The 12,635-nt window shown below is 37.3% G+C and overlaps 1 protein-coding gene across 1 annotated transcript in view; it reads right to left on the bottom strand.

Annotated features, from left to right (window-relative positions):
* Window positions 1-12,635, bottom strand: part of FHIT (fragile histidine triad diadenosine triphosphatase) — a 951,800-nt gene that overhangs the window by 883,922 nt on the left and 55,243 nt on the right. The gene's annotated exons all lie outside the window — the stretch shown is intronic.

Raw genomic sequence — 12,635 nt, forward strand, 5'->3', positions numbered from 1 at the left:
TGAAAGGTGCTTAGCATAGTGCCTGGCACAAAGCAAATATTTAGTAAATTAATTTTTCCTTCCTTCCTTCCTTCCTTCCTTCCTTCCTTCCTTCCTTCCTTCCTTCCTTCCTTCCTTCCTTCCTTCCTTCCTTCCTTCCTTCTTTCCTCCCTCACTCCCTCCTTCTTCTTTCCTTGAGAATTCTTGAAAGAATTAGGCTAATTATTAAGAATACTAGCAAAAATTATTTCTTCAACAGCATGGACAAATAATTATATTGAGCCTCAACTAGCATAGGGAGACCAAGACTTTGTCCCAGGGTATTCTATATTTGACAAGGTATGCTTCTCCCTATATCCTGGCAATCCCCAAGATTGCCACCACTAGACCACCCCCTCAGGGTATACCTACTCCTAGGCTTCTCATTCTATTTGGATCAAGTTCCTCTGTAGAGTTTGGGGCCATGGGAGCTTCTCTATGCTTTCTGTGTACTCTGATGAGTGCCCTCCGAAAATCTAGCATGTAAGTCAGACTATATCTGTCTTTCTTCTACTTCTCTAAGATTTATTCTAAGATAAATAGTCACTTTACTCCCAAGTTTCTGATCATGTGTCTTTCTAATTTCTCCTCAAACCTCACATTCAGGTGTAGAATGGTAAGTAGATCACCTTGTCATTTCTTTTACCTTTTGGAAGACTTAAATTTTCATTAAGGAAGGTCAAGAATTGATCAATTTTTCTAGTTTTGGAAGAGAGGACTGAAGATGTATAGAAAGCTGGAGTCCCTTTTTATTGCTATGCCTGTTCTTGTCTCTAGACAAGATGTGTGATAGATGCTTGTCTACATCCTCCTTTCTAGGAGTTCTATAAAGAGCTCCATAACAATATCACTTTGTTATACATATATATTCATATATACTCACCACCATCTTTCCCCTTCCTAGATTTCCTCATAGAAGATACCTTTGCACATATCTTTTAAGATATTCAATGCTACTCTTAATTCCTTCTGTCTTTATCCAGGTGATTCAGTGGATAGAGTCTTTGAATTTGGAGTGGAGAAGACCTGAATTCAAATACTGCCTCAGATACTTACTAGCTACGTGATCCATAGCAAATCACTTAATATTCCTCAGCCTCAGTTTCCACAAAATGAGAATAACAATAGCACCTACTTCACAGGGTTGTTGTGAGGGTTAAACGAGTTGCCATATATGAAATATTCCCATGAAGTATTCTTGTCATTATCATCATTAATAATCCAGGCATCCCCTTCCATGACTAGAGTCTAGTCCATGGGTTGAAACATACTGAGTCACAAGGACTTCTGAGGTCAAATCAGTCTCTTTCAGTTGCAATATCTAGTTGACCTTGTTTACTGCAGACATTTTATACATTTGTATATAGACACCTGAGGCTATCAGATTTATTGCTTCTCCTCTTCCTATATATTATAAGTGATGGATAGCAAGAACAACAGATCCGATTGCTACCAGTCCTTTAAGCACAGTCAGGTCTCCAGATTTACCTTCAGATGACTTTCCTTTGCCTCTTCTTTTGCCTTTTACTAATTTCAGTGTTTCATATATATGTTCCTTTGATTGCTGCTGGCAATGACATATTTCTTTTTCAAAGGAATCAAGGGTCAATTATCCTCCTAAAAAATGTCACCAGCTTGCATGTATGGACTCAGCTTTTTTTTTCCTTTAGCAGAAAGTAATTTTAAGAGATAAACCAGAAAATGCTATTTCCAAGTTGCTCTGTTATCTGCTAACTATGGAAAGTTCAACACAGCCAGAAAGTGATTGCCAGCCAATAACCAATAAACATTTTCTATGTGCCACACACTGTGCTATGTGTTCATTGTCAAGCAAGAAGTATTTAAAATATTTGACTGCATATCCATCTAGATAAAGGAGGGGAATAAAAATCTACACCTCCGCACTCATGAGCCCATAATCCACACTTAACCTGTGCCATCTGCCAAAGGTAGGATCACCTCCTTCTGTGATTCTATTGCTTCTTATCACCTAGCGTTGGGACTCCAGGGTCACTGTTCCCTAATCCCTTTCTTTGGTAGTGTTCTCTACTTTCTTCTTATCACATTATAGTGTGATATATTTTTTTTTATTTATAATCATTTATAATTATGGGGTTGTCTTTTGTGCTATGGCCCACTAAAAGGAATAAAGTGATATGGGACTCAGAATGGGCAGCAGAGGGAAATCAAAGCCCCTATCTTTGACAATTTAATTGAATAAACACTTATTAAGCATCTAATATTGTCAAAGTATTATGCTAGGTTTTAGAGAAATAAAAACAAACATGAAAGTATACTTGTCCTCCTAGACTTTTAGACATTTATGTAGGGGGTAAAGCTCTGGACCTGGAGTCAGGGAAATCTGAGCTTGAATACGTCCTCAGGAATATAATCTCTGTGTGCCCTTGTTAATGTCATTTAACTTCTGCTTGCCTCTCTTTACTCATCTGTAAAATGAGGATAAAAATAGCATCTCCTTCACAGGGTTGCTATGTGGGAAAATGAGTTCATATATCGAAAGGGTTTTACAAATCTTAAAGTGAAAGGCAGGCACCTATTAGCATTATCATTACTATTGTTATTTTTATAGTATTTTCAGGTTTGCAAATTCTTTTACAAGTATTATCTCACTTGATCCAACTCTGGGAAGTTCACACTATTGTACCCCTTCATGCCATTGGCCTCAGTTTCCTCATCTGTAAAATGAGCTAGAGAAGAAAATGGCAAATCACTTCAGGATCTTTGCCAAGAAAACCCTCCATGATTCCTATATTGCTCAATTTTTTTTTTCTTGTTATTCTACAATAATTCAGTTAAATCACCTCAGCTCTGCTTTGTTTTCTGCGTCTTATATCTGTTCAGGCAACCGAATTCCTCACAGTTTTGTATGTGTTTGACTTGTTCTGACACTAAGTAGGGTGTTTGCTGTATGGAGCAGGTTACGTCCTCTAGAAAATTCTATCTCAATAGCAAAGCACCACTGAGCAACATGGGAGGTCCCAGGGTTCAGGGCAAGGTGGTTTAAGAATTCTTTTAGAAATACAGCTCAACCTGCTGCCCCTCTGTGAAATCTCCTGCTATTCCAGCTTACTTTTCTGTTCCTCATTTATGAAAACTTATTTCTCTCTTCTGCATACACCTTTGCCCCAAACCTGGAATATCTTTGTTATTTAGTCAATTAATCGTGTCCTATTTTCATGATTGCTTTTGGGGTTTTCTTGGCAATGATACTATAGTAGTTTGCTATTTCCATCTCTAGCTCATTTTACCAATGAAGAAATTGAGGCAAACAGGGTGAAGTCACTTGCCCAGTGTCACCTAGCTAGTAAGGGACTGAGATATCTGGAAATATATTCTATTAATCAACCAATCAATAAATAAATAGAAGACCTAAATTGAAATCTGTACTCTAGCTGTATAACTCTGGGAAAATAACTAAACCACAGTTTACCTTTCTTCAATTGTACAACAATGGGGACAACAATAATACCTCCCTCCCTATGTTCTAAGGCTCAAATGAGATGATATTTGTAAAGTCGTTAGCAGAGTGTCTACATATAGTATGTGGCTAATAAATGCTTGTTTTCTTCCTTCTTTTCTTGCACATGACACCTTATATCTCTTCTGCCCATTTCTTTTTCCCCTCCTCATCTCTATCTCTTAGGATCTCTGGTTTACTTCAAATCCCATTTTTAAATATCTCCGTGAATATGAGATTTTCCCAGTTCTGTCCCCTTACCAAATCCTAAGCACCTCTCCTATCCATGTTATCTTTTTTTTTAACTCTTACCTTCTGTCCTAGAATCAATTCTAGGACAGAAAAGTGGCATGGGCTAGGCAATCAGGATTAAGTGACTTGCCCAGGGTCACTTCGGCAGTAAGCATCTGAGGTCAGATATGAACCCAGGTCCTCCTAATTCCAGGCTTAGTGCTCTGTCCATTGTACTACCTAGCTGACCCCTCCCTCAAATTACCTTGTAATTATTTTACATGTCATTATCTAAATACTTGGATGTGGTATGGCACATCCAAAGGACTCTTTCATTTTTATCTTTCAAGCTACAGATGATAGCAAAAAGTTCCTAAAGATTCAGGAATACAAAGGATGGGTCTTGTCAAAAATTATGGGAAGGGAATGCAAAGAGAAGACTTATAGATCCAGGGGACAGGTTATACAGGATGTAGGTGCTAAATAAATGCTCACTGATTAATCGATTAGCCAACAAGATCTTATCATTCTTGTGATAAAAACTTCCAGGGCACCAATCAATATAATACAAGTCATTTATCTCTGCATGATAAGTTACAACAATAATCTCAGGGCATTTGTTTCATATCATTTATAAAACTGATCATCTTTTGCACCAAGTGGTTTTAAACGACTCCATCCAAACATAGTCCAGAGAAAGTTGAACCAATGAATTTTAAACCCTCCAATCTTTGCAATTGGGCACTAATCCTCGGTGGTACAGCGAGGTTATTGAGGAGGATGAATCAGGAGGGCTAATCCTCTCTTACCTCTCAGGAGAAACTCCAGCCTCGACAATACAAGCAAAGAGAGGGGAGCTCGAGAACCTCTTCAGAAGCTGTGAACGGCAGCCTGTGCCACTTAATCTGACGCGTTCTTTGGTCTGTCTGAGTGATATTAGTCTGTCTGAAGTCCGTGTCAGCAGACTTCTGTCTTAGAGGGTAAAGCAGCGCAGGTTAGAACGTCTCCAGAGAAAGGAGTAAATGTGGCGGACAAGGTTAAACAAGACGGACATGGCAGGAGGAACCAGTGATGAATGTACAAAGAGAGCGGTGGGTAGAGAAGAAAACCCTTGACCCACAGCCTAATGGCACCATCTTTAGAAGCACATCGTTAAGTTAAGAAGAATTAGCATGGAGCTGGGAGTTATTGCGACATCCAGGCTGGTCCTGGAAAATGAGACCAATTTCAAATAGGGATGGAGAAAAGTCCCAACAGATTCAGGAATACAAAGGATGGATCTTGTCAAAATTCATGGGGAGGGAATACAAAGAGAAGACTTATTGGTGCAAGGGAAAGGTTAGGCAGGAATTTAAGAAACCTGTGGGATAGATAGTAGTACCTTTGATCAGATTTAAAACTATTGAATAATCAGGCAGAAAGAAGAGTTATTTATGATTTCACATGGAGAGTCATCTCCGAGGTATTCCATAGGTTCTAGTCAATAATAACTTAGATGGAAGTATATTTGACAGGCTTTTCAAATCTGTAGGCAACATAAATAGGAAAGTAATATCTAATAGACTGGATAAAAATTATAATATGTAATCATTATATATTAATATATTGATTAGATTAATAAATAATTATATTAATTGGCATTTATATATCACTTTAAAGTTTACTGAGTATATATGTATACATATGTACATGTATATACATACACATTTATGTTTATGATTTAATCCTTGCGATAGCTTTCTGAGTAGATATGATGGCTGTGATCATATCCATTTTAGAGATGAGTTAAGTGAGGTTAGAGAGCTTAAGTGACTTGCCCACATACAGCTCATATGTTTCTGAGGTGGGATTCTAATCCAGGATACAGAAGTCAGGATTCTATAAGATCTCAATGGGAAAAAAAATAGGTTGGATCTTATTGGAGAAAACATAATAGTTGTAAATGAAAAATGTCACAAAAAGGTTCAAAAATAAATTTCCTTAAGTACAAGATGGGGGAATTGTGGCTTGGTTGTAGACTTAGTTGGGGGGGAAATTGATATGAGAACTTGGTGGGCTGCAAGTTCAACATGGATCAATGATGTGGTTAGGAAGCCAAAAAAAGCTAATTTGATCTTGGTGGATGGTAAGAGATGTAGTTTCCATAAAAAAGAGGTAAAAATCCCATTGTCCTCTAACCTATTTATATCTCCTGGGAGAACTGTGTTCATTTCTGAAGGCTTTATTTTAAGAAAAACATTGACAAAGTGGGGAATGTTCAGGGAAGAATGATCAAGAGAGTTTTAAAAAACCTTGAAAATTAATTTAAAAAAATGATGTTAAAGCAATGAGGATGTTTAGCCAAAGAGGAGGCAAAAAAATAAGGGAAGGGTATAGGATATGGTGACTCTCATAAAGTATTTGAATTTCTATCATGTGGAAGAGGGACTCTACCTATATACTGCTTGGCCCCAAAGGGTGGAAATTATGGAGAGGTCAAAATAGAGAAAAACTTCCTAACAATTATAGGCATCTCAAAGTAGAATGGGGTACCTAAGAAGGTTTTGAAGGCTATTTAACCCTTTCTGGGATGTTACTGAAGTGGGCCGGGCTAGATAAATCGCTGGTGTCTTTCCAACTCTGCAATGTGAGAATCTGATTCTGAGAATGTGGGGTGGAACTGATAGTCACATAAGTATATTTATAGATTTAATCATTGAATGGCTACTAGCTAGCATTAATATAGTGCCTTAAGGTTTACAAAGTATTTTACAAATAATTTTCTCATTTTATTCTCACACAAACCTGAAAGGATAGACTATCATTATCCTCATTTTACCAATAAAGAAACTGAGGCACAAAGAAGTTAAGTGGCTTGGCCAGGATCTCACAGCTACCAAACAACTGGGGCTAGATTGGAACTGGTATATTCCTGACTCCAGACTCAGCACTCTATCCACTGCACCATCTGTAGTCTTTTCACAGTAAAAGAGATGAGGAATGTGTGTGTGTGTGTGTGTGTGTGTGTGTGTGTGTGTGTGTGTGTGTGTGTGTAGCCCACTGGTGACTGCCTTCCATATTGACTTGGAGCAATAAATACCTATTCTTTGTGCTTTATTATTAAAAAACTATAGGTCCAACCAAATGGACTATCCTCCCTCTCTCTCTCCCTCTCTCTGACTGTCTCTCTGTCTGTCTCTGTTTCTCTGTCTCTGTTTCTCTGTCTCTCTCTCTCTGTCTGTCTTCCCTCTCCTCTGTCTCTCTCTCTCCTTCACCCTCTCTTTCTGTGTCTCTCTTTCTGTGTCTCTCTCTCTTCCCTCGTCCCTCTGTCTCTCTATCTCTCTGTCTCTCTCTGTCTCTCTGCCTCTGTCACTGTCTCTCTCTCTCTCCTCTCTCTTTCTCATATATGTATATATATATATGCACTTGTGTATACATATAAAACCACACACATATGTGTGCATATATGTATGTGTATTGTAGTTTAGGGAAGAAAGGAGAACCAAAACCAAAATATAACCTTCCCAAAGCTCACATTTGACTCCTACTTTGAAAGTCTCCCATTTGCCTCTAAGGTAAAACAAATAGGCTTAAAGTTCTCCACAATCTGACCCCTGCCTACCCTTCTATGCTCATTTAATATGATTTTCCAGGATGCACTCCCTATTCTGGTCAAACCCAACGGGCAGCTATTCCCCATTCATGACATTCCCTGGAAAAAAAAACCTCTATACGGATGCACATGTGTTCTGTCAAAGTCTCCAGTGTAAACCCAGCTTTCTTTAAGACACATATTCCATGGGGCCTTTTCTGATTCTCTGTTTAACTCCTCAACTTCAGATGATAATTCTTTCTCTGAAATGATTTTCTATTATTATGTAAATACTTTGTTTATCTCTATATAGGATGTCTCTTTCTGCCTTATAAAATGTAAACTCCTTAAGGGAGGCTGTTTCAGCTTTTTTTCTTTTTTAAATATTTCTAGTCTCTAATCCAGTGCCTTGAACCTAGTAGGCACTTAATAAATGCTCACTTGATTAATTAATTGAATCTCTGACATAAACCACCTGAGACAAAGGGCCTTCTTTCTCCCCTCCACAGTGAATTCGAAGTTTTAAAAGCTGCAACAATGACAGTGCTCACTTGAGTATGAACACACAATTATAATCTCACACTATACAGTTCTAACAGAGGCCCAGATAAATTGGGAATTGAATTATAGGGCTGTTAGAAATACTCTGAAATGCCTGGAACTGAGCAGGAAAGAAATAATTGGGATCCCAACCCCAGAGGAGATGGGCAGCAACATAATGTTTCCCCAACCTTTTCAAGCTCAAAGCCAGACCAACTGAGCTTTTGTTCACTTTTTCTCCTATACTGACTGTAAAAAAATATACCAGGAGGTTGTGATGTTGTCAAGCCATTCAAAGGCCAGTTTCTTTCTCTCTTCCCTTTTTTTTAAACTTTTTTCCCCTCCTTTCCTTCTTTCTTTACTTCCTTCCCTCCTTTCCTCCTTTCCTTCCTTCCGTCCTTCTTTCCTTCCTTCCTTCCTTCCTTCCTCTAAGAGAGGAATTAGAGAACAGTAAAGTACCATGAGAATTCAGTCCAAGTTGGAGTTAGTTACATCAAGGCCCACTTCATAAAAAGACACAATTAATTGTATGTCTAGGACTAGACAAAGTTTTCTCAGGGGGCAAAGGCAAAAGGAGAGCTTTGTTATAGGGAAATCTGTCAGACAGCCTCTTTGGGGATTCAGTTTGTTCTGCATTTCACATGACTCTCTTTAAACCCAATTTTATTCATTCATTCATTTAGTCCAAACCCCATTAGATTAATAATAGCAAGGCATGGTACAAAGGGTACAAGGTAAGTAATAGAAATATTATTGTCCCTACTTGACTGAGGCTTTAAGAAGGTGGGTGACTATGAAAGGGTCCAGCTGTCAGAGGCAGGATTTGAACCCAGATTTTATGACTCAAAGACCAGGGCTCTTTCCAGTATTTCATCTCTTCATTTATGTCATTTCCTGCTGCTATTGGTCCCACAAAAATTCACTCTTTTTGTTCCCATCTCCTATCTGGAGGGATATTGGAGTAGCAGTTACATGATCATTAAACTAGAGATGTAGAGCTAGAAGGGGTCTACGAGGTTCTCATTTTCAGATAAGGACAGAGACTCAGAAAAGTGAGGCAACTTGTCCAAAGTCTGATAGGTCATTAAGTTGTAAAGCTACGATGGAAAATGAATATCCTTAAAACCAAAATTCACTATTTTTTTCACTGTCCTATGCTAAGATCAAAGAAAACCACTTTGCTATTGATCAGCCTTCAAGGCATAGCCCATGACACCAAGGAAATCTTCAGAGCCATTCAAAATAAACCATCCAATCCAAAAACTCAATTCAATTCTAAAAGAATTTATTAAGTGCTAGTTCCATGCTTGGCACCATACCAGTCTCTGCTTTTAAAAACTCAAATCCTATTAAGGAGCAGGGAGTAGAGAGATAATACAGAGCAAGTCGATGCAAAGTATATGCAAAGGAAATTCAATGTACTTGTGGAGGAGTCAAGAAATGTTATCAATTAAGATCAAGAAAGTTCTCATGCAGACTTGGTCAATGAGTTTCAAAGTGTATTTGTTGGGCGTAATTACATTAAGGTCTTACAGATTCATGTCAATATAGATCAAGAGGCACACATTTCTGAATTAAAACATTTTATTTGAATTATTTCAAGGCAAAAGTAGACAGAACCACCTGACAATCAACTGATCAATCAATCAATGTGCATTTATTAAGCACCCACTATGTACCACACACTGTGACATGCATTTATGAAGGACCTATTTTATGCCTGGCACTGTTCTATAGAAAGATCTGAAAATGTCAAAGGGGAAAAAATAATTCTTGCCATCAAGGGGCTTACAGTCTTACAAATGGACTTATATGGTTTATACATGATGATTTCACAAGATGTTCTACTGGGAAAGACAATCACAATTATGGAGAACAGAAAGTGCTTCTTGAATTTTTAAGAAAATTTAGAATTCTAAAAGTGGAAGTGAGGACAGAGGGCATTATGGGAATTGATGGTGAGGGGAAGTACAATGAGAAGCATGTTTCAGGGGAATAGTAGGAGAGTAGGGAAAGAATGTTAAAGTTCAGAAGACATTAAAGCACCTACTATGTGCCAGGGGCTGGGAGATTGAAAGTTAAAGCCCTATTCTCAAAGAGGCCTTAGTCTATTATACATATTATTATGGAATTCCAAAGGATTTAAATTAGGATATGATGTGTTAAACACTAAAAAGTCACTGCAGTTAATTTTGTCTTTCTTTGATGATTCAGAAGTCATTTTAGAATTTAAAAAAAAACATACTGAACTCTATAAATTGATTCAGTAATAACAAAAAATTCCACCCCCCAAAATTATTTGGTTGCTTTTATGGGTTTAACTTTTTTTCTTTTCTTTTCAAATTAATTTATATACCCCGACATAGGTTAAGTTCATGGGTGTCTACCACAAACAGAGTCCTGAGTGAGGCTAACTTGAGGAAAGATACAGAAATGCCCAATTATTTATTTTATGCTAGGAAATGTAAGCTATGTAATCCAAGAAGAAAGCCACCACATGGGTGGAAATTCCTGGCATTTATCTGTCAGGAGATACAATACACATATCTGCAGCTTATTCTTGCATGGTAGGCCATCTCCTCACCCTGAGGACTTCATTAAAATGTTTTCACTTTCTAAAAAAATCCATAAAAATTAGTTCAAAGAAAAAGACACTAAAAGGGAGTGAAAGGGTCATTTTTCAATGCTGCATGCAGGGGAAGGAAAAGTGTACAGTCACTCCCATTACAGTTAATGAGAGTTGAGCATCCAGACTATTCTAAACCCCCTGAGGGTTTGATTGAAAGCCACAATGGCAAAGGGACTCAAAGCCATGAATGAAAGTGGAGACTGTTAACACACCTACTCCTACCTAGGTTCTAAAAACACTGTAGAAAATTTAAGACTTTTTTACTCTGCCCACAGAGAAAGAAAAGGCTTTCTGAAATTTGTCAGATTTTCACAAATTTGTGGATCTATTTTTAAATCCTTATGTGATTTCTATGTCATTTTTAATTGAGTATTTGAAAATTGTCCTCCTGTTTCTTTCAGTTGCTATGTTACCGTCTTCTGAATGTCTCATCGAGTCATTGGCTTCCACTTGACCAATTTTAATTTTTAAGGACTTTTTTTTCAGCATTTTTGTGCTTCTTTTACCAAGCTATTAATTCTCTTTTCATTACTTTCTTGCATTGTTCTCATTTCCTTCCCATTTTCCTTACTGCTTTTATTTGATTTTTAAAACATTTTTTGTTCTTTTAAAAAATTTTTCTCTTTAGCTCTTTAAGGAAATTTTGTTGGGCTGATATATAATCAGAATGTTTCTTTGAGGCTTTACTTGTAGATATTTTCATGTTGTCTTCTGAGTTTGTATCATGATTTTTTCAACAGAGTAGTTTTTGCGGTCAGGTTATTTTTTTGTTATTTGTTTATTTTTCCAGACTATTTTTTGACTTTGGGCTTGATTTTAGAGTTGGGCTCTGCTCACTTTGGCATGGAGAGGGTAGTGGCTGATTTATTTTCTGACTTATATGTCCTGGCTCCTTTTATTATCATTTTATTCAAATAAGATCTTTTCTCAAGTTCCTACTGACTGGGCCATGCATTTAGTTTTTAGACCACGAGTCAATATTTTCCAATCCAATATCTTCTACTCCCATAGATCAACTAAAAAAGGAATTCACCTGTGAGATACACCAACAGAGCAATTAAAAAGAATTATGAGAATCAACATGACAGAGTTAGTAGAGAGCCAGCACAGGCATCAGGAAGATAGCTAACCAGAAACCCTCCATTCCTTCAAGACACAGCTGAGGCATTTGAAATCTTTCCTGATCTCACCGGCTTCTAGTGAATTCTACCCAACTGCATTGCAATTATTCATATTATTTTTATTTTGTAATTATTTTATGTATTTCTGTGATCCCCACCAAATTTCCCATATACTCTTCAAGAGTAGATATTATTTAAGTCTTTGTATTTCATCCCCTAACCCTGAGCACTGAACCTGGCATATGGCAAGGACTAAATGTCAATTCAATTTATTAAAGACCTGGGATCAAATATTGCCTTATACATGCTGAATACATGACTTCAGGCAAATCACTTACCCTTTCAAAATCCTAGAAAAATATCTGAGACTAAGTTAAAGAAGAATAGGACCCAAAGAGGAAATTTCTATACCAGAAGTGGACAGACACATAGTAGAAATCACAGGTTAAGACCAAATACAACACAATGAATTATTATAATAATTATACTAACTTATTAATGGTTGTTCTTCTCATATTTTCAAATAATAATTTTCATTTTTATGTTGCTTATAAAGAACATTACTCACCATAAAAAGAGGTAGGTTTTGAAATTATTATTAATTTTTTTGTTTTGATTTGTGATTTTATCCTGGTATGGAAACTCCCTCTACTTCTATAGATCAGAAACACTGAGATTTACAGTGTGGTCTGATGCCCTGAATGACAAAATGCCTTGTTCATGGTCACACAGCTTTGTCTATGTCAGAGATAAGACCCAAACCTAGGGCTTCCCGTCTCCAAGGCCAGTCCTCTGTCCAGAAACTCATGTTGCTAGGCAGCAAGAACTATTTCCCCCATTTTGCAGAAAAGAATATTGAGGCTAAGAGAAATAAAAGAAATTTAATTCATTTCAACAAATAATACTGAAGCCGCAAGCTTTGTATCTGGTACTGTACTGAGCACCAGGAGGCAAATATATGGAAGGAAGGAAGGAAGGAAGGAAGGAAGGAAGGAAGGAAGGAAGGAAGGAAGGAAGGAAGGAAGGAAGGAAGGAAGGAAAGAAAGA

The sequence above is a fragment of the Gracilinanus agilis genome, chromosome 1 (genome assembly GCF_016433145.1).
Source record: "Gracilinanus agilis isolate LMUSP501 chromosome 1, AgileGrace, whole genome shotgun sequence".
Lineage (NCBI taxonomy): Eukaryota > Metazoa > Chordata > Mammalia > Didelphimorphia > Didelphidae > Gracilinanus > Gracilinanus agilis.